The sequence below is a fragment of the Helianthus annuus genome, chromosome 2, assembly GCF_002127325.2.
Source record: "Helianthus annuus cultivar XRQ/B chromosome 2, HanXRQr2.0-SUNRISE, whole genome shotgun sequence".
Lineage (NCBI taxonomy): Eukaryota > Viridiplantae > Streptophyta > Magnoliopsida > Asterales > Asteraceae > Helianthus > Helianthus annuus.
In genome coordinates this window covers 11661588-11682893 of record NC_035434.2, presented here as the reverse complement: position 1 = coordinate 11682893, position 21306 = coordinate 11661588, and the positions used below count along the sequence as shown (strand labels likewise).

Below are 21306 nucleotides of genomic sequence, written 5' to 3'. Positions count from 1 at the left end.
AACGAGCTAGTAGTTAGGTGATTTGCCTAAAATACGACCACACACACTTATATAAAAGGCAGTACTCTTCAGCATTTGGAAGACACAACACATTTCTCACACGCTTTAGCATACGATACTATAGTGATCCTTGTACCTAGCTCGTTACCATCCGAAGTTGTAAACATTATTTGTTATATTGAAGTTTGGTGATCGGTAGTTTCCATCACCCGAGGTTTTTTATGCCGGAGATCATTCATTGATCAAGGGCTTTTTCCTCGTATAAATCCTTGTGTCACTTGTGCAATTTTCATTTAAGTGATCCTTCTCTTTGTTCATCGTACCAAGCATCATTCCCCGTTTACAAAGAGTTTGGTTGCATTATCCTTGTGTGATTTTTGACCAAAACAACAGCCATTTTAAGGTTGATCCTGTTAGAGTAGAACCGAAACCCTTGCACAGGCAAGCTTCCTTGAGATCTGGAGGGATAGGGTTGATCTCCATCCTTTCCCTATACTGGGCAATATGCTCTTCAGGATCCGTGGTTCCGTCGTAAAGCTTCATGTTCGGAGTCTGAAATCTTTTTGGGATTTCAGCATCACATATAGGATGCACGAACCGAGATATCCTGTGGCTATCCTGGGATACTTCAGAAATTGGCTGCACCACCCCAGGTACACTGGATATCATATCCTTTAATTTCTAAAGCTCCCTGGATAATTCTGACGTTACAGTTGTATCCTGCAAAGATCCAACACTGTTAGTGGTAATAGCATTATTATTATTAGATACGTTACCGGTCGGAGGATTCTGCCCATATCCCGAAACATATCCTGAGCTCCTCACGGTAGACATCCTAACCGAGGAGGGTATCTCAGGAGTAGGATTCTGAGGGAGGCTGGGCACAATATTCCCCCTATTATCCTCAGTATACACGGCTGAACTAAAGTTCAAAGCTCTGGGCTGTAATGGATTGACGATATCCTCAGCAGGTCTGCTCGAGCCGGACTTCAGGAGTTGTATCTCCCTCAACAGCATCTGGTTTGTTTCTTGTTGCTGCCTCATTTGTTCCTGCACACTCCCAAATAAGGTTAGGATTTCATCATTAGAAGCCAAAATCGGAGCAGATCCCTGAACAGTCCGGGTAGGGATAACGTCCTGAGGTTGCGAAGAAGATTGCATCCTTGGAGGAGGTGGTGGAAGCACTGGACCAGTAGTAGCAGAAGTCATAGCAGACACAGTAGAGGAACTCATGTTTGATCTTGAGGCCATTATGGACAATGTGGCAAAAAGTTTTGAAAACAGAAAACTGATTAGCGATTTGATAAAGATTTTTAGTAAAGAGAGCACCACTTGCCCCACGGTGGGCGCCAAATTGTTTTGGTCAAAAATTACCTAAGCAATTTAATGATCAAATTAGTTAAGTGAGGTAGTGTGCTAGAAAGTGTTATTGAAAATGTGCTTGCTAAGTTGTTTATGAAAACAGTATTCGGGATACGGCTCAGGATATCGAGCTGTATTATTGATCAAACAATGAGCAGAAAGTAAAGTAAATGACACGAGATGTACGAGGAAAGCCCTTGATCAATCTAGATCGCCGGCATAAAACCTCGGGAGCTGACAATCGCAGCTGCCTTGTTCTTCTATTGCTTCACATATCATGATACAGTGCAGGATGTGGTGCGGATCAACTAAGTGTTACAATGAGATTTGAATACAAGTGTTTGTGTGTAGTGGTTGCTAGCAGCTAGAGAGCAAAAGTGTACGGAAGTGTTGGTGAAAAAGTGTGTGCCTTAAACTGATCCGCCACATCTATTTATAGTAAAGATAAACCAACAAACTATCCTAAACTTGCGAGATCCACCGGATATTCCCTCATTGAACGTTGTAGACCTGGTCTTTCGGGCTCAACGTCTCTTTTTCAACAAATTCGTCCGAGTCTTGAGGAGAAGAAGTCCTTTCGACCGTTGGTAAATCTTAGTCTTCAACCTGCACGTGGTTAATTAACAAATCTCAGGATATTACCCAAGATGTCAGTAATATCCTCTTCCAGCATCCTGGTCACAAGCGAACAAACAAAGGCAGGATATTGGTCAGGATATGTATGCTTAGAAAATGACCCATAACAACTGGATATCATGTCCTTCAACTTTTGAAGTTCCCTAGTAAGTGCTGATGTCACACCTGTATCCTGCAAAGATCCACTATTGTTAGTAGCATGAGTATTATTATTATTTGACACGTTACCCGTTGGAGGATTTTGCCCATATCCTGAAGCATATCCTGAGCTCCTCATGGTTGACATCCTGACCGAGGAGGGTATTTCAGGAGTATGATTCTGAGGAAGACTAGGCACAATATTCCCCCTGTTATCCTCAGTATACACAGCTGAACTAAAGTTCAACGCTCTGGGGTGTAATGGAGTGACATTATCCTCAGCAGATCTGCTCGAGCCAGACTTCAGGAGTTATATTTCCCTTAAAAGCATTTGGTTTGTTTCCTGTTGCTGCCTCATTTGTTCCTGCACACTTCCAAATAAAGTAAGAATTTCATCATTAGAAGCTAGAATGGGAGCAGATTCCTGAACACTGCGGGTAGGGATAATATCCTGAGGTCGTGAAGAGGCTGGCGTCCTTGGAGGAGGTGGTGGAAGCACCGAACCAGTAGTAGCAGAAGTCATAGCAGACACAGTAGAGGAACTCATGTTTGATCTTGAGGCCATTATGGACAATGTGGCAAAAAGTTTTGAAAATAGAAAACTGATTAGCGATTTGACAAAAAAAATTTAGTAAAGAGAGCACCACTTGCCCCACGGTGGGCGCCAAATTGTTTTGGTCAAAAATTACCGAAGCAATTAAGTGATCAAATTAGTTAAGTGACGTAGTGTGCTAAGAGAATGTGTTCAAAAATATGTCAATTGAGTTATTTGCAAAAACAGTTTCAGGATACGGCTCAGGATATAGAGTCGTATCTGTGATCAAACAATGAGCAAAAAAGTAAAGTAAATGACACGAGATGTACGAGGAAAGCCCTTGATCAATCTAGATCGCCGGCATAAAACCTCGGGAGCTGACAATCGCAGCTGCCTTGTTCTTCTATTGCTTCAAATATCAGGATACAGTGCAGGATGTGGTGCGGATCGACTAAGTGTTACAACGAAATTTGAATACAAGTGTGTTGTTTGCAATGAACTAGAAAGTGAAAGTATGCGAGAGTGTTAGTGGAGATTGTGTGCCTTAAACTGATCCGCCCCCATCTATTTATAGTAAAGATAAAATAACAAACTATCCTAAACTTCCGGGATCCACCGAATATTCCTTCATCGAACGTTGTAGACCTGGTCTTTCGGGCTCAACGTCTCTCCTTCAACAAACCCGTCCGAGTCCTGAGGAGAAGAAGTCCTCTTGACCGTTAGCAAGTCTCAGCCTTTAACCTACACGTGGTTAATTAATAAACCTCAGGATATCGCCCAAGATGTTAGCAATATCCTCTTCCAGCATCCTGGTCACAAATAAACAAACAAAGGCAGGATATTGGTCAGGATATGTATGCTTAGAAAATGAACCATAACACTATTCATGATCACTTTCCATTAATATATATAATATATAATAATAATAATAATAATAATAATAATAATAATAATAATAATAATAATAATAGCATTATAACTTAACAACATCATTATAACTTAAAAAGATCATTATAACTTTAAAAAAATCATAATAACATCATTATAACTTAACAAATCATAATATAATCATCATTGATTAAAAAACTACCGAGATGCGCACCTCGATGCGAGGCACCCAAAAATCGAGTATGAGGTGCTGCTTCAGGCAGGCAGACGTGCGCTTCATAGGGCTAAGGTGGTGAGAAAAGTTGCGCCTGAGGGATTTTTAATGTGTGTTTTTTTTATGAATCTGATGATGAAATTAGTTGGTATTTTATGTTTTATAAGATATATATATTTTATGGGTGAGAATCAAATAGGAAGTTTATTTTGGCTAGGAAGGATAGGAAGCAATAGGATTAGGACATGTGGCAAAATTTAAAATAAAGAGAAGAGTATTTTAGTCAATCTTATCCTTTCTTCTTCCTTCTTCTCCCAGTAACTTCAAAACCCACCATCTTCAACCATTTCTTCACTTTCTATCTCAATAACCACTACATTATAGTGCGATTTTCGTGACCAATCAATGATTCAAACACCCGATCAACGTGTTCTTTAACTTTTTTGAAGAAAACCCAGTTTAATTTCATACAATATCTCGTTTTTTCCGGTGATTTTGAAGATAATCACTCGATCCGTTCGATTCGATCACTGATAAGTGTTTCAATCATTCAAATTTCGTCAATCGTTGAAGAAATCGGCTTCGATCCATGTAAGAAATTCTTTAATTTCATTTTTACGATCTGTGTTTTTGATTTAGTCATTGCGTTTTATGATCTTAGCGGGGTCCGGGGGCAGCCCCTGGTAGCAGGGTCCAAGGGGCGGTAGCCCTGGCTGGGGTCGAAATTGCTTTAATAAAAATGCATCAGAAAATTTAATTTTATGTAAATTGGCTCTGGAAAACTGCATTTGTAAACTGCATTGTTCAGACAATTCATAGCACAGACAAAACAATTGTCCTGGTTCAATGCGTTTTAGAGAGAACACTTTCCTTGGTGTTTTTAGGCCATTGTGTTTTAGAACTAAGACATTTTTATGTGTTTTCTGGCCATTGCGTTTTAGAAAAACACATTTTTGAAGTGTTTTTAGTCATTGCGTTTTAGGTAAAACACATTTTTAGATGTTTTCAGTCCATTGCGTTTTACAGAGAACACTTTTTTTAGGCCATTGCGTTTTAGAAAGGAGACATTTTTAAGTGTTTTCTGGCTATGCATTTTATAAATAAGACATTTCTTTGTGTTTTTGGTGTATTGCGTTTTAGGTAAAACACATTTTTATGTGTTTTCAGTCCATTGCGACATGGAGGCTTTTAAGCAATGGAAATTACGGTGGAACAAAAACTACACTACCTCTAAAGAGGAGAAGATTAGATTCGAAAAGTTTCAAGAAAATCTCCGTCTAGAAGAGGCTAATTATGGTAATTCGGGACCATCAGAACCACCTTGGATGGCTTTGGACACTTATGCGGACGGTATTCCTTTTGAGCAGTACAAGGTAGAGATCCTGGGACTGGAACCGGACAATCCAGAGGAGCGCGTATTTTCTGATACTGATAGTGAGGAGCGTGAGCTTTTAATACAGGGCTATGGTTAGGTTACTTACGGAGTCGAAGATAAGGATGGTAAAGTCCAGCTGAAGTTTTTTTACTCAAAGAATCTGGATCGTCCATTTTCTGATAAAGATTCCTGGTATCTGCCGCCTGTCGACAAAGGCCAAAGTAAGCCCCCCCCCCCCCTCTGATTAGTTTTAGTACTAATATTTGAAGCCTCCTAATTAATTAATGATACAACAACAAGATTCAGAACTAATGACTTTGTACACAAAGAATCTGAAAGGTCCATTTCCCTGGTGTGTGCCGCCTGTTAACAAAGGCCAAAGTAAGTCCCCCCCCCCCCCCGATTAGTTTTAGTACTAATATTTGAAGCCTCCTAATTAATTAATGATACAACAACAAGATTCAGAACTAATGACTTTGTACATGTGGCTAAATGTTAGGTGATCATGAAATAGATGATACCAAAGAGGAGGAGGAGCATGTTACAGCCAAACGTCAAAGTATGTTCGTCTCTCTCTCTGTCTCTGATTAATTTTAGTACTAATTGAAGCCTCCTAATTAATGATGCAACAAGATTCAGTAATGGCTTTGTACATGCTGCTAAATGTTAGGTGGTCGTAAAAAAGATGATACCAAGCATGTTACAGCCAAACGCCAAAGTAAGTTCCTCTTTCTCTCTGATTAGTTTTACTACTAGTTAATGATACTATTAGATAACTTTACATAACTAGTGTACCTTATTGTAATTTGTATTTATTCTTTGGCCCTTATTCATGCCTATATATTGTGTCAATCTCTTCAGTAATATTCATTCAATTATCACATTATAATATGGTATCAGCCATTCCACTGAGTGGTTGAAGTTCTCCCTTCCATCCTTTCCCCTTCACCCCTTCCATTCTCCTTCCTTTTCTGTTCGTCTTTCAGATTCCAACCATCCATATTCTTCTGTGTTCTCTTCTTCCCTATCCTCATTGCATCTTCTTCCTCTGACTCAAACCCAATGCCCAGTATCGCCCCTATGATGGCATTAATACTTTCTTCCGCAAACTATCTATATTGGCGCCTTCAAATGAAACCCTTGTTAACATATCATCAGGTCTTTTCATATGTCGATGGCACCATGTCTGCCCCTCCTCCCACCATCACAACCAATGACAAGACTACTGTTAATTCTGAATATGCCGATTGGGTTCAAGCTGAGCAGAAAGCTATCATAATCCTTACTGCATCTCTCACAGAAGAGGCACTTGCTGTTATTGTTGGGTTAACAACAGCCCGAGAAATCTGGCTTGCCCTTGAGGCAGCGTTTTGTAATGCCTCGGTCGAACGTATCCAAAATCTCCGTGATAATCTTCGGTTATCTCAGAAAGGAGACAAGTCTGTCTCTGAATTTGGGCGTGATTTTAAGGCTGTTTGCGATCAGCTGAGTGCTATTGGTCACCCGGTTGACCCTATAGACCAGCTTCATTGGTTCCTTTGTGGCCTCGGACCGGCCTTTGAAACCTTTTCTACAACTATTCGCTCCACTCGACCTGACCTTCTGACCCGTGCTGAGAGCCATGAACTTTTTGTTCGGGCGATTCATGGCCCCAACGTCTCAGCGATGGCCCTCACAGCTCTCTCCTCATCCCCTCAATGACCCACCAGACCTCGCGGTTCTCATAATCATGCCGCTCAATCTCGCCCAGCCCGTTGTTCACACAACAGTTACAATAGGGGTTCTTATCGCCCTAATAACCCAAACAACCGATCTCGTCGACCACCTACTTGTCAACTTTGTCGAAATTCTGGACATTATGCCACTCAATGTTCAAAACTTCAGACCTTTGCCTCCTCTGCCAGTCCTTCAGAGGAACAACTTGCTCAGGCCTTTCTTGCTCAGTGTCAACTTAATAACAATATCCTAGATTGGACATGTGATACGGGAGCCTCGGACCATATGCTTCCCAACACTCATGGGGTAACTAATCCATCTCCCACTCGAGGTAATAAACGTGTTTTTTTTAGTAATGGAAAATCGCTGCCAATAACTCACACGGGTAATGCTAAATTACGTGGTTCTCTTGATCTTAATAATGTTTTAGTTGTTCCACAACTTACTAGAAACCTGCTTTCGGTAAGTAAATTAACCGAGGATAATTCGGTTGATGTTGTCTTCTCACATCCTCATTTTTTTATTCAGGATCGCCTAACCAAGCAAGTCCTCGCCCGGGGTTGCCGTGAAGACGGCCTTTACGTTCTAAATAATACTCATGAAGCGCTCGTTGCGTCTTCGTCATGTCCCAAAGCGTCTTTTGAAGTTTGGCATTCCCGTCTTGGGCATGTCAGTTTTGACACTATTAATATGTTAAAAAATCGTGGCCAATTGTCGTTTACTTCCTTATTACCTAAACCGGGAACTTGCTCCCCGTGTGAGCTAGCTAAGTCTAAGCGACTACCTTTTGATAATAATATTAAACGTGCCACTAAACCTCTTGAATTGATCCATTGTGACTTATGGGGCCCTTCACCGGTAAAATCGGTTGAAAACTTCTTATATTATGTGGCTTTCATTGACGACTTCTCTCGGTTCACATGGATGTTTCCTCTACGAACCAAAGCTGAATTTTTTGATGCCTTGACTATATTCGTGCCATTTGTCCAAACTCAATGTGAATCAAAAATTAAAATATTCCAAACTGATGGGGGCACGGAATTCACCAACCATAAAGTTCGAAAATTATTTGAAAACAATGGTACTTTGCATCGCATGTCTTGCCCATACACCCCCCAACAAAATGGAAGGGTGGAACGCAAACATCGACACATTGTCGAAACAAGTTTAGCAATGCTTTTTAATGCTAAAATATCTTCTACCTATTGGGTTGAAGCTTTTTCCTCGGCGGTTTACATCATTAATTGCTTACCCACCCCCATCCTTGACGGTAATTCCCCGTTTGAGTTATTATATAATCAACCACCTCAATATGCAAATTTTCGCACGTTTGGTTGTCGGGTATATCCCTACCTACGTGACTATGCTCCAAATAAACTTGCACCAAGGAGTATACCATGTATTTTCATTGGTTATAGCTCCAAATATAAAGGATATAGATGTTTGGATCCTACTACCTCCCGCATTTATATTACGCGACATGCTCGCTTTGACGAGACATACTATCCACCTGACGCTAATACCACTGAAAAACCAACTAACACTCTCGATTTGTCATCTTTTTTAGATACTTCTCCCATTCCAACCAATAACATACAACAACCAAATAATACCCCTCTTACACAACATAATAAAATTCCTACTGTTGACCAAAATACTCACCCTTTTATCCCTTCTACGCAACCACTTGGACCTATACCCTATTTCCCCTCTACCACACCTCTCGGTTCAAACATACCAAACTCTCCTCCATCCTCTACTACATCCCCTACCATGTCTCCAATCACCACTCCCATACCGACCCCTCCAAACTCACCTTCGTCGAACCCTTCCTCTGGTACCGATAGTCCCAGCTCAACACCTCCTCCCCCACCTCCTCCTCCCACTCATCCGATGATAACCCGTGCAAAAGCTGGAATTTTCAAACCTCGCCATTATGCCGACCTGGCTCACACCGAAAACCTTCCACTTCATCATGCCTTGTTTGCATCATCTGATCCTAAGTCCTATCAAACTGCATCAAAGGATGCCAAATGGGTCCAAGCGATGAAAAATGAATTTGATGCTCTTATTCGGAATCAAACATGGTCTCTCGTCCCTCGACCCTCAACATCCAATGTTGTTGGATCAAAATGGCTTTATCGTACTAAGTTTCATTCTGATGGTAGGGTTGAACGCCAGAAAGCTCGTCTTGTGGCGCAAGGCTACACTCAAGTTCCAGGCCTTGACTTCTCACATACTTTTAGTCCTGTCGTTAAGGCTGCCACTATTCGCACTGTGTTAGCCTTAGCCGTTATCAATCAATGTAAACTACATCAATTAGACGTTAACAATGCTTTTTTGCATGGCAATCTAACCGAATGTGTCTTCATGGAGCAACCCCCAGGCTTTCTTAATCCTCAATTTCCTGATTATATATGTAAGTTGAACAAAGCGATCTATGGTTTAAAACAAGCCCCTAGGGCATGGTTTCAACGCCTGAGCTCTTTCTTAACCAAAAATGGTTTTTTGTGTAGTCGTGCGGATCCATCTCTTTTTATCCTAAAAAGGGAATCTTGTGTCATGTATCTTCTTGTCTATGTTGATGATTTAATCCTCACCGGTAATCAACCAAGTGCTCTCACTTCGTTTATCGACTGTCTTCATAAAGAATTTGCCATCAAAGATCTGGGAGAACTCAACTACTTCCTTGGACTGAAGGTTACCTACACAAAAAACGGATTATTCTTAAATCAATCCAAATATACTTATGATATCCTAACACGTGCAAAGATGTTGGATGCTAAACCAGCTCCAACACCTTTAAGCACGAATGTTTCTTTTGTGTCTACAGGCATGGTTGTAAAAGTCCCGACTAGGCTCCGAGTACTCCCCGAGTACTCGCTACAAGGTAGGTTGCCGAGGCACGAGTACTCTTCTCCCAGGCCAATTACTCCCCGAGTACTCCCGAATACTCCCGAGTACCTCCCGAGTACTCCCGAATCCGACTAGGGAGCGCCTAGTGACTTTTGCAACCATGTCTACAGGTGACCCATTCTCGGATGCTACTCACTATCGGTCAATTGTAGGGGCCCTCCAGTACTTGACGATCACCAAGCCTGACATTGCGTATGCTGTAAATCAAGTCAGCCAATTTTTGCATGCGCCAACCATTACTCACTATCAGGAGGTTAAAAGAATTCTTCGTTATCTTAAAGGCACACTTGCATTTGGTCTACAATACAGTCGTCCCAATCACACATCTTTATTGGGCTACTCTGACGCTGACTGGGCCAGATGTTTAGAAACACGCCGGTCAACTTATGGATATTCTATATTTTTAGGGGGCAATCTCATCTCTTGGAGCGCCAAAAAGCAACCTACTGTTGCTCGCTCAAGTTGTGAGTCTGAGTATAGGGCCATGGCTAACACTGCTGCAGAAATGGTTTGGATCACCCACCTTCTTCATGAACTTCACTCCCTACCGGCAGACTGTCCAACAATTTTGTGTGATAATCAAAGTGCTTTGTTTCTTACTCAAAATCCAGTTTCTCATAAACGTGCTAAACATATTGATCTTGATTATCACTTTTTACGAGAACTGGTTGCTTCAGGGAAGTTAGTTACGAAATTTGTTCCAACCAAGCTTCAAGTGGCGGACATCTTTACCAAGAGTCTTCCCAAACCTCAGTTCATCAACTTTCGTCAGATTCTTCGGATTGGACCGCCACCGTTTCGCTTGCGGGGGGATATTAGATAACTTTACATAACTAGTGTACCTTATTGTAATTTGTATTTATTCTTTGGCCCTTATTCATGCCTATATATTGTATCAATCTCTTCAGTAATATTCATTCAATTATCACATTATAATAGATACAACAACAAGATTCAGTAGTACTAATGGCTTTGTACATTATGCGGCTAAATGTTAGGTGATCATGAAAACGATGATACCAAAGAAGAGGAGAAACGCCAGAAAATAGGCTGTAAGTAATTTTACTCACTCAGGCCAAATGATTACAAGATGATTCACTAATAATGTATCTTTTTTTTGTAAATAATATATATATGTTAGGTGATGAACAAGAAGGAGGATGTTGCAGTTCCATACTATCTAATGAATGATGATATTGTGAAGATGGTTTGTTTTGACACTAACATGGGGATTCTTTAGATACGGTTTTTTTATGCAAGTACTTTGGATGATGAGTTTTGTATTTAGATGCTATTTACTTGTGAATGTGGTGGTTTGTAGTGAAAAAGATCAATGTTTCCCCTTCACTTGCATTTTTTATTTTATTTTATCATAAATAAACTTTACACATTGTCCTTTTGTTTTCTTCGTGTGCATATTTTTCACAGGTAATTTAGCTCGTATAAATGTTCGATAGAGTCCTCACCCAAAGTAGAAGATTTTGATGACCTCTTTTTTTATTTATCTCTACCGGATGTGCGGCTCGCTTCAAGCTTGACATCATTGTCACTTTTTAAGTTTAGATCAATCTCGTTACAAACATCCGAACATGTAGAGGAGCTTATTTTCTTCCACTTTGACGATTCACTCGCAAGCGGTACTTTCGTCATTTGCTATGGTACCTCGCCACTTCTCAACAATGAATTAATTTGAATGGATGTTTCTTTTTTTCTTGATAAGTAGTAAACGCTCTTGTCACGAACTCGGCTTTAGTTTCACCACTTTTCGGGTTATCCTTGATGTTGTGGAAGTAACCATTAAAGGATGTGATGGCGTTATTTATTTCACGCCACTTTGTACATTGATAAGAGACTATCATCATTCTTCTAATAGAAGTCTCTCTTCAACGTTTCGTGATAAAGATCATTTATTCGATCCCAAAATAAGTTTTGGTGTTAGTTAGTAGCTATTTAAAACGATTTATTAGAAAAATATATATAACACTAAAACGAAAAAAAAAACAATATATATTTTTTTTTCACTTCCAATTTTATCAATTTGATTAATATAACGAGAAAACTTGTTAAGTTACATCAAAACAGAAGGTAGACGGGCAACAAGCTGCGCCGCCAACCCTTTCTGAATTGTAAACCCCAACCTCCCGAACACAAACCCCTGCCCCCTTGGGGTCGAACAATTGCTGTGGATAACCTGTTGAACCCTCATCAAGAAGTTGATGGCTTCTGGCGCTAGGGAGCCAAAAGTATCAAAGGCAAAAGGGATAAAGACATGTTGGTTCTCTGCGCAAGCTTTAGCGTGCTTATCCACTTTCTTTGATTCTGCCTTTCTTGCTGCTAGTCCAGCTACAAACCCGTTTTCCCTTAAACCAACCAAAGGGGTAACCCCCGTGAGGTCTACACAAGCATGTTTCCCCCCAGCCCAGCCAAAGACGAGCAGATCCGCTGGTCGCAGAGTAGATCTACCTTCCATAGGGTCCGTGAGGAAATTCACAGGGGCCTCTTTCTTAGCAGAAATCCCAGCTCTTCTTAAGATGTCCCCCAAAACATCTCGCACCCAGTCATGCCGATATTTAAACCCAGGGAGCTCTTTACAGTGAACTGCGTGCTCCCCATATATTAGTATTTTCTTTAAAAAAATAGAATTATATAGTACCGGTTACCGGGTTCTCCCGTACGTATATCCAAGATTTTATTAAAACTGCTTCTTCCTTGGTTATCCATTTTACAATTACTCGGTCAACGCTTTGGGCCTTCTCCTTCTCGGTTTTCTTCTTATGGCTTCTCTATTTTACCTTTCGACCCAAGGGTTCACCAATATCTTGCAATTAGGTTTCCGGAACGAACTCGGGTGTAGAGTCTATCGGGGATATAGAAACGGTTTGTTGGTGAGCGAGGTTTGGTAGTGGAAATTGAGAAGGGGATATAGGTACAGGTTGTTGGCTAAAAGGATATCGTGTATAAAAAAAGTTGATTAAAATATGTGTATACGCTGCTATGTCAAGTGAATTACCCAGAATTTGTAGATTATGGTTTCGAGGCGGACTAGGATTCGGGGTTTCGGGTCAACCGTATGGATTGTTTGGGTCAAAGGAACGGCTGTGTGAATGCATTTTTTTAAATGTAGAAGAAATTTTATAAAGCTTGAAGTGAGGTAGAAGAGATTTGTGAAAACTGTTATGAATGGGGGTTGATTGATATAGTAAATAGGTAAATTTAACAACCCACCCCTCCTCCCCCACGCGATTCCATGCCACCACACCATTCGGTCTTACATCGTCCTTCTCTCCTTCTCCTTTGAAGATGATTAAAAATCCTAGAAAAGCCCCAAATCTAGAATAATATCGGAGGGACTAGACTAAAAACACCAAAAAATTGTTTTTATTTTTTGAAAAATACAATGGCTGGTGGTTGGATTGGAGATGGTGTGGTGGTGGTCGTTTGAGATGATGGTGGCGGCAAGGTGGCTACGGCGCGCACGGTGGTGGTGGGGAGACGGAAGAGGCTGTGGCTACAAGTAGAAAGAGAAAAAGAAAGAGATGAAAACACTTTGTGTGAATGGGTCTGCATGAAGTATATGTCAAAATTTAATTACTTTTGTTTAAATTTCAAAACAAATAAATATTTTGCTAATAAATTATATGTGACATAATTTATTAGCAAAATATTTATTTGTTTTGAAATTTAAACGTAGAAAAAACTTACTTAATAACGTACATTTGGAAATAGAAAAACAACGCCTTGTAAAAACGTACGTTAAACTTACTTAATTGCCATCCTTAATGTTTTTTAAAGAATCTGTGTCATAATTTAAATCCATTTATATACAAAATAGTGTTTGCATTATTATAGAAAATACAGGACTTCATTCACATCTAATCTAACTACTATAATAAAAAAAACCAATGGAGGGACACATGTCATTCATTGGAGCCATCTATTTTTTAGTTTTCTCATCTCTATTTCCAACTTAATAATAATTAATATTAATTAAAAGATAATTATAAAATAAAATTTAATTTAAATTTAAACAATTCTTATAGGAGATAATATAGTCTTTTAAAATATTTATTAGATTTCAAAATAAATTATTATAATGTAAAGAGTTAAATGTCATTTTAGTCCATGTGGTTTGAGTTATTTTTTCAGTTTAGTTCAAAGGTTTTATAACACACAGAGTTTATAAAGATATAACAAGATATAACTATTTATTGATTGACATATAAAATTACATGTGTTCAAGCCATACAATACACGAGTTTCTTAAAAATGTAACTTTTTCATTATTTAATAGAGTTAATTGCATAGTTAGTCCATGTGGTTTGCACAAAATAACATACTTAGGTACTAATAGTTTAAAATCACCTTCTAGGGTATTAACTTTTCATTTTATAACATTTGGAGGTATTAACTTCTAGGGTATTAACATAGGTAGTCCCTATGGTTTGCACAAAATAACATATTTAGGTACTAATAAAATGTGATTTTAAACCTAAAAATAACGCTAATACCTCCAAACGTTACAAAATGAAAAGTTAATACCCTAGAATGTGATTTTAAACTATTAGTACCTAAGTATGTTACATTGTACAAACCACGAGGACTAACTATGTAATTAATTCTTATTTAATATATAAAATTAAATTTACTCAACCCATACAATACACGGGGTTCTTAAGTATATAACTTTTTTATTATTTAATATACAAAATTACATTTATTCAACGTATATAATAAACGAGATTTTTAAAGATATATTATTTTATTATTTGGTATATAAAATTACATTTATTCAACCTGTGTAATATACTAGCTTTTTAAAGATATTTTTTTTATTATTTCGTATATAAAATTACATTTATTCAACCTGTGTATTACACGAGGTTATTGAGTTCATTGGAGCCATCTATTTTTTAGTTTTCTCATCTCTATCTCCAACTTAATAATAATTAATATTAATTAAAAGATAATTATAAAATAAAATTTAATATAAATTTAAACAATTCTTATAGGAGATAATATAGTCTTTTAAAATATTTATTAGATTTCAAAATAAATTATTATAATGTAAAGAGTTAAATGTCATTTTAGTCCCTGTGGTTTGGGTCATATTTTTTTCAGTTTAGTTAAAAGGTTTTATAACACACAGAGTTTATAAAGATATAACAAGATATAACTTTTTTATTGATTGGCATATAAAATTACATGTGCTCAACCCATACAATACACGAGTTTCTTAAAAATGTAACTTTTTCATTATTTAATATATAAAATTAAATTTACTCAACCCATATAATACACAGGGTTCTTAAGTATATAACTTTTTTAAGATTTAATATACAAAATTACATTTATTCAATGTATGTAATAAACGAGATTTTTAAAGATATACTATTTTATTATTTGGTATATAAAATTATATTTATTCAACCTGTGTAATAAACGAGCTTTTTAAAGATATATTTTTTTATTATTTGGTATATAAAATTACATTTATTCAACCCGTGTATTACACGGGGTAATTGAGATTTTAAAAGATATATTGTTTTATTATTTAGTATATAAAATTTATTTAGTCAACCCGTGTAATACACGAGGTTATAACCTAGTATCTATATATACTTAAAAATTTAGTTATATCAACTTTTTTACAACTTTCATTATGAGCCTCTTAAATATATTTGTGTCTTTCAAAGCATTTCCTCAAGGGCTTCTTAAAAGTTAAGAGGTATAAGTAGCAATGCTTAGTATACAACACACAATGCATATATTAATTATGTTTGAGGGTTAAATTTGTCATTTTTCTACAAGGACTTCTTAAAAATTAAGAGGTACAACTAGAAAGACTTAGTATACAACACACGATGTGTTTATTCATTATGTTTTAGGGGTACATTTGTCTTCCAACATGAATATTAAATTAATATCTTAATTCTAACTGATTATAATTAATTGAAATGGATCTCTATGGACTATAATTAAATGAATGTTATGACTCATCTTAAATTAACAATTATATAGCAATCAAAAAGTCACCGAAAGTTTGAAACCATTTGTACAAATACATGTATAGTAAATGACAAATATAATACTCTCACATGTGAAGAGTCTAAGTTAATTGTTATTCTAAATAAATTTATGCATTGTTATGATGACTCATAATTAACAATTAACGAAGACAAGGAGTCCATCAACGTAAATTTTTTATCTTCTGCTCTCTTACCATTGTTATATATAAGGTCATTGATCCATTAGCTTATTGTTGCATCATTGTGGAGTGATTAACATTCAAATTATATTGTGCATTGTGTGCCTGTTGGTCTACAATGGCTTCGGCCAAGGAGCATGTGGAAGAGATAAGTTTTCAATCGGGGGAGAACCGAACCCGTTGACGGAAGATCTTCATCCGGTTGTGAACAGAAGACTCTGCCTGCAGAACTTTACGCAAAGGATTTGCACTTTTCGATAGAGCTAATTCAGGGATTCATTTCATTTACTATTGTTTATTTTCTTTACTTTGTTATGGCATGTAGTTTAACGAATTTCAAGAGTAATTTTATTTGAACTTGTGTGTTAATGTTCATTTGTTACCTTAAGTTTTAGGTTACAAAATTGGATGCTAATGCTCGAAAATGGTCATATTCACCTCAAAAGTCAAAGCGTAGCTTCTCTTTTAGGAAATTTAAAGGCTAATGATCCTTATTGCAGGATTCCATTGATTTAAAAGATGCTAAGGTAAACATATCCAGCTATGAATAAATCAAAGTTTCTTACTTCTAATAATCAGTATTATTCCGCCACTCGAATCCAAACTGCGTTTCGAGCATATAAGGTATGTGTTTATTTTTCGTGTCTCTCTTAACTTGAAATGAAGATGTGACCCACCAAATTTAGGTACCATTTAAAATAACAATTCTTAAAGATAGTGTTTTTTGTACATGAACAATTGACAGGCAAGAAAAAATGCTACGGATTTCAAGATTTCAAGATTTCAGACACTGATCACAGTGAATGCTCTTACAAAGTAGGCTCCTATTGCTCTTAAAAGATTAAATTTCGGGAGCAATATTCAGGCCGAAATCAGTGACATGATATATTTACACTAGATATAAATGTGGATCAACTTGAGGTATTGCTTATGTAGTTATATCCGATATGAATGCGGGTCAACCTGACCCATTGTGACCCATATTGCATATTATCCTTTCAAACTCGAACATGCCTGTACTTGACCCAACCCACCTCAATCCCCTATTTTGTCATCTTCACCAAAGAAACGACCATAAAGGTGGCTTAATGTTTGAAGCATCAACTTCACTTTCTGATATTGTAGTCCAAATGGTGTTCTTTTCTATGTAATTTGGTCAAATTTAATAGATTAATATCAATAGAAAACACACTTAAGCAGTAGAATCTATTTTCCTTGCAGATTTTAACCACTTACTTACGAAGGGGTCGTGTCAAACATGTCAAAAGTTGGCTTAAAAAACAAGTCAAATGTTGTCGAAGATCTCCTAAAGTGCAGTTGATGCATAAAAACTCCTAAATCAATTTTTTTATAGAATTGTTATTATTATTAAAAGGTCAAGCAAGATAACCAAAGATCCCAAATTGAACAATGTATGGTACATCCTATTATTATTAAATCACGTTTTACATTTTTTTTAAATCGAAACTAGAGTTAGGAATTGAAGGGGTGATTAAGATTCAAAAATCAATAGACTGTCATTTTTTGTTACTGAATTGGTTTCTTAAAAACCATCAAAACATAATCATTTTTAAAACTTGTGGTTTAAAAAATTTAAGTTGGGACTTTTAGGTTTTTTATAATTTTTGGTGCCAATTTTGTCAGGTTGGTGGTTTAAAGGTTTTTTTTTTTATTATTATTAACGGGTTATATTCGCAAACCCAAAACTTGATTACTAATCTAAGTGTTGTGGTCTCCACCACAACACACGCGTACCCCACTAGAATATTTTATTTGAAGTAGTGGTTAGTACAAGCACCAACTATGTAAAACCAAATTATGGTTTATATTTACATTTTGTAGTTCATTTACAAAAATATGTAATATCCCAATATTAGCATTTGTAAAGGATTCATTTGGACATGTATTAGCATTTGTCAATGCTTCGTATTCAAATTCTATGACATCACATTCAATATGAACATTTAGTTTTGGCTTTACTTGAAGGTTATTAGTGTCTGCCACAATGTCGTGGATTGTCCCTTTGTGCAATATTACCCATTTGGAAAGAGGCTTAACCCGCCACAAAGGGTGTGATCGAGGTCGCCAATTATAAAAAAAACAAATAAAATAAATGGGACAAACGGGTCACACGAACACATTATGTTTAGCTAAATATGTTACTGGGTTTGACCCGAACTTACCGAACCCACAAAATAAAAACCATTGCTTATATAAGATTATGTGTTTACTGATAGTGTGATACCAATAGCATCTTTAAATTACAAATTATATAAAAATGGGTATAAATAACTCAGTGGTAATGTTTGATAGGTGTTATAAACATATGGCATACATCCTCTTTATCTAAATAAAAGCAATCACCAATAAAGTATCACGAGCAGCTCAATTTTTACTCCATAGTGCTTTTTTTTCAAAATATGACACTAGGTGTACTATTGAACTTGCATTTTTCAATTTTGTGTCATAGGTTGATTTTAATTTATATTTTATCTTAAATTGAGTATATTCAAATAAATCTATCTATATCTATCTATATATCTATATAAAAGCATCTCCTATGTCTATAAATGTAATTTCTATCCTATTTTTTAAGATGGCATTCCAAAAGCTAGAAGAAATTCCTATATTTTTACACTCTTTTTCCTTTTATACCCTTATACAAACCAAAAGCCCCAGGTTTTCAATACACCTCAGTCCGATCAATCCCCTTACGCTTTCAGTACCATAAATTCTCAAGCACTTTGCCGGACCCTAATTCATCAATGAAAATTTTATTATAAGTAGGCCAAAAGTCCATAGTTATGAACGTGAATCTCTCAAATCCCCCTAATGGCGCTCTGGTTTAGTGGAGTTCAATACAGCCCGGTGGGTAGCGCATCCGGTGTTGGATTCAGATTCCAAATTCGATGAGTTAGATGTTCCGGTAGCGCATCCTGTTTTTGGATTCGTTTCTATGGCGAACAACGAACACCAACGCGGTGGTGTTCCAGTTAGTCGTACTTGACACGACAATGTGGCAATGGAAGATTTGGGGATTTAGGGTTCATGAAGAAAAAAGGTGAAATGATGCAGATGTAGATGAGACCTTGTTTGGATGAATTGAAAAGCTTTTTCTTCGAATGAACACTCCAAGGTTAGTGTTTATTCTTTGTTATTGTTTCGATTGTTACTATTTTAGATCTTATTTGGTTCGAAATTTTGAATATCTTGAGTTTATAGTGCACCCGAGTGATTGAGGGAAACCTATTATTTTAAATTGTCTAGATTACAGTTTAGGTTTTCATAACCAGCAGAAGTATATGGCTCATTTGAAATTTTGCAATTAAAATTTGTAGTATTTGTTAAATGGGTAATTAAATATGGACATTAGATACTCGTTTTCCAGTTGTATTTTACCTTTTCTTGGTAAAAAAAACATTGAGAATTAGTGATTTTGAACAAGTCGTGTTAATCCAAATGCCAAAAAAACCATCATAATATCATGTTTTATTAAAGTCATTCTTTTGTGCAAAGTGTAGTATTGGTCTTTTGGTTTTCAAAATCGATAGCTTTTTTTAATGTTAATTAGTAGAGAGTGATAGTTATTGAATGTACGTTGTTTTTGTTTTGCAAGGATGAAGCATGGGGAGTTGGAAAACCGAGGCATAAGAGGGTTGCGAATTTTATCGGATATTGCTGTGATGGGGATGAAAGGCTGCTTGTTGCAGAGTATATGCCTAATGATACTTGGACGTCTGTTATCTTTTGCTGATTGAGGTAGAGGTGAATGGCGTCTAGCTAGCATTAATCCCCCCCCCCCCCCCCCGCATATGCAAAAAAGTTTTCATCTGATTACGGGATGCAGGGTTGGGAAAACAATCAATATTACAGCAAGTCTTACTAATATCTCTAATGATTGTTGATGGGGGAATAGGAAGATTTGTGGATCGATACTTTTTGAAAGGAGAAAACTTTCGTTCTAGTTTGGGAAATTTCTCATAAACATGCACTTTCTTATTTTATTCTTGGAACTATGTAATGTTAGTCACTTTATATGGCTTTAATTTGATCAATGGGTATAGTCTTACCGTCTTAGCATATATATAATATATGGTCATATTTTTATTTATGCTTTCATAATTAGTTCGGACGTCTGATTGTGACTATATTTTAAGTAGACATTGATGATATGTACGCAGGCCCGTTCATATTGCCACCAACAAAGTATGTGCTAATAAAGTATGTTGAACAATATATACATGAGCAGTTCAAAGGTGATCTTCTGGACTATCTCAATGACTTCGGAATCAGTTTTATTCTATAGTTATGCAGATACATGATTCAAGGTTCTATTTTATGCCTACAAATGAAGCTTATTTATCTATTTTTCTGATTTTCTAAGTTAACTATTTGACGCCAGGTTTGGGAGAGTAGAAAGATGGAGCCGAATGGGCTTATGGTTACTCGCCAAGAGTCCAATCGCTGGTCAAATCTGTCTTGCAAGGTTGATTTGTTGATTATTAATTGTTAAAAAAAATGAACTGAAGGTTGATTTGAAGCATCTGATGGTTGGTTTTAGCACAGATCTTCATGTGGATAATCTTTATATACATTTTTCTGTATTTTTTAGGTTTGGGTCTTATCAGGAACCCTGGAAACAAGGCCATTGCTTCAGTTTCGAAAAGGTTTAAGCTATAGTTCAGAAACAAGATTGCCCTGTCGGTCAACACTTGGGAGCGTCTTTTAGGCGAGCATGAATCGCCCATTGAAATAGCCTTGGTTGATGCTCGTAGTGACCAGATAGTGGATACCGGGCCTAAATCTGCTGCAAAACTGAAAATACTGGGATTTTGAGTTGGTGACGGTAACGATGATGGTAGTTGGTCATACGAACACTTTCAAGAAAGCATTCTGAGCGAACAGGAAGGGAAACAACGAATGCTTCAAGGAAATACTTGTTTGCAGCTAAACAAAGGCGTTTGTTATGTTCGTAACAAGATTTCTTTTACTCATAGTGCGGAACATACTAGAAATGGTCTGTACAGACATGTGATTTGATGAATGGAGTGGAAGTAGCAACGACGGAAGCATTTGTCATGACGAATGCTTCAACCCATTTGACTTTTAGTTATTCTTTTTTTAGTCGTTTGATCTATAAAAGAATGAATATAACTAAACTGACCCACTGGTTAGTAAATTTTGTTTTTTTTTTTAATTATGATGTGGCGGTAGTGAAAACTGATGCCAGAGGAAGCAGTGCGGTTAATATGTGAAACTGGTGGAGTTTTGGTGTTGGCTCATGCATGGGCTTTGAAAAATCCAGTAGTTATTATCAGATG

The 21306-nt window shown here is 37.0% G+C and overlaps 1 long non-coding RNA gene across 2 annotated transcripts; it reads left to right on the top strand.

Moving 5' to 3' along the window:
* The first annotated feature begins 18662 nt into the window (after positions 1-18662).
* LOC110917657 lies at positions 18663-21094 on the top strand. 2 transcript variants are annotated; one of them, XR_002580746.2, is made up of 5 exons: positions 18663-19121; positions 19602-19744; positions 20167-20313; positions 20388-20471; positions 20598-21094. It is a non-coding gene; the product is annotated as an uncharacterized LOC110917657 (long non-coding RNA). The 2 variants fall into 2 exon arrangements; XR_004871088.1 differs by having other exon boundaries at positions 19602-19750.
* Positions 21095-21306: the final 212 nt, after the last annotated feature.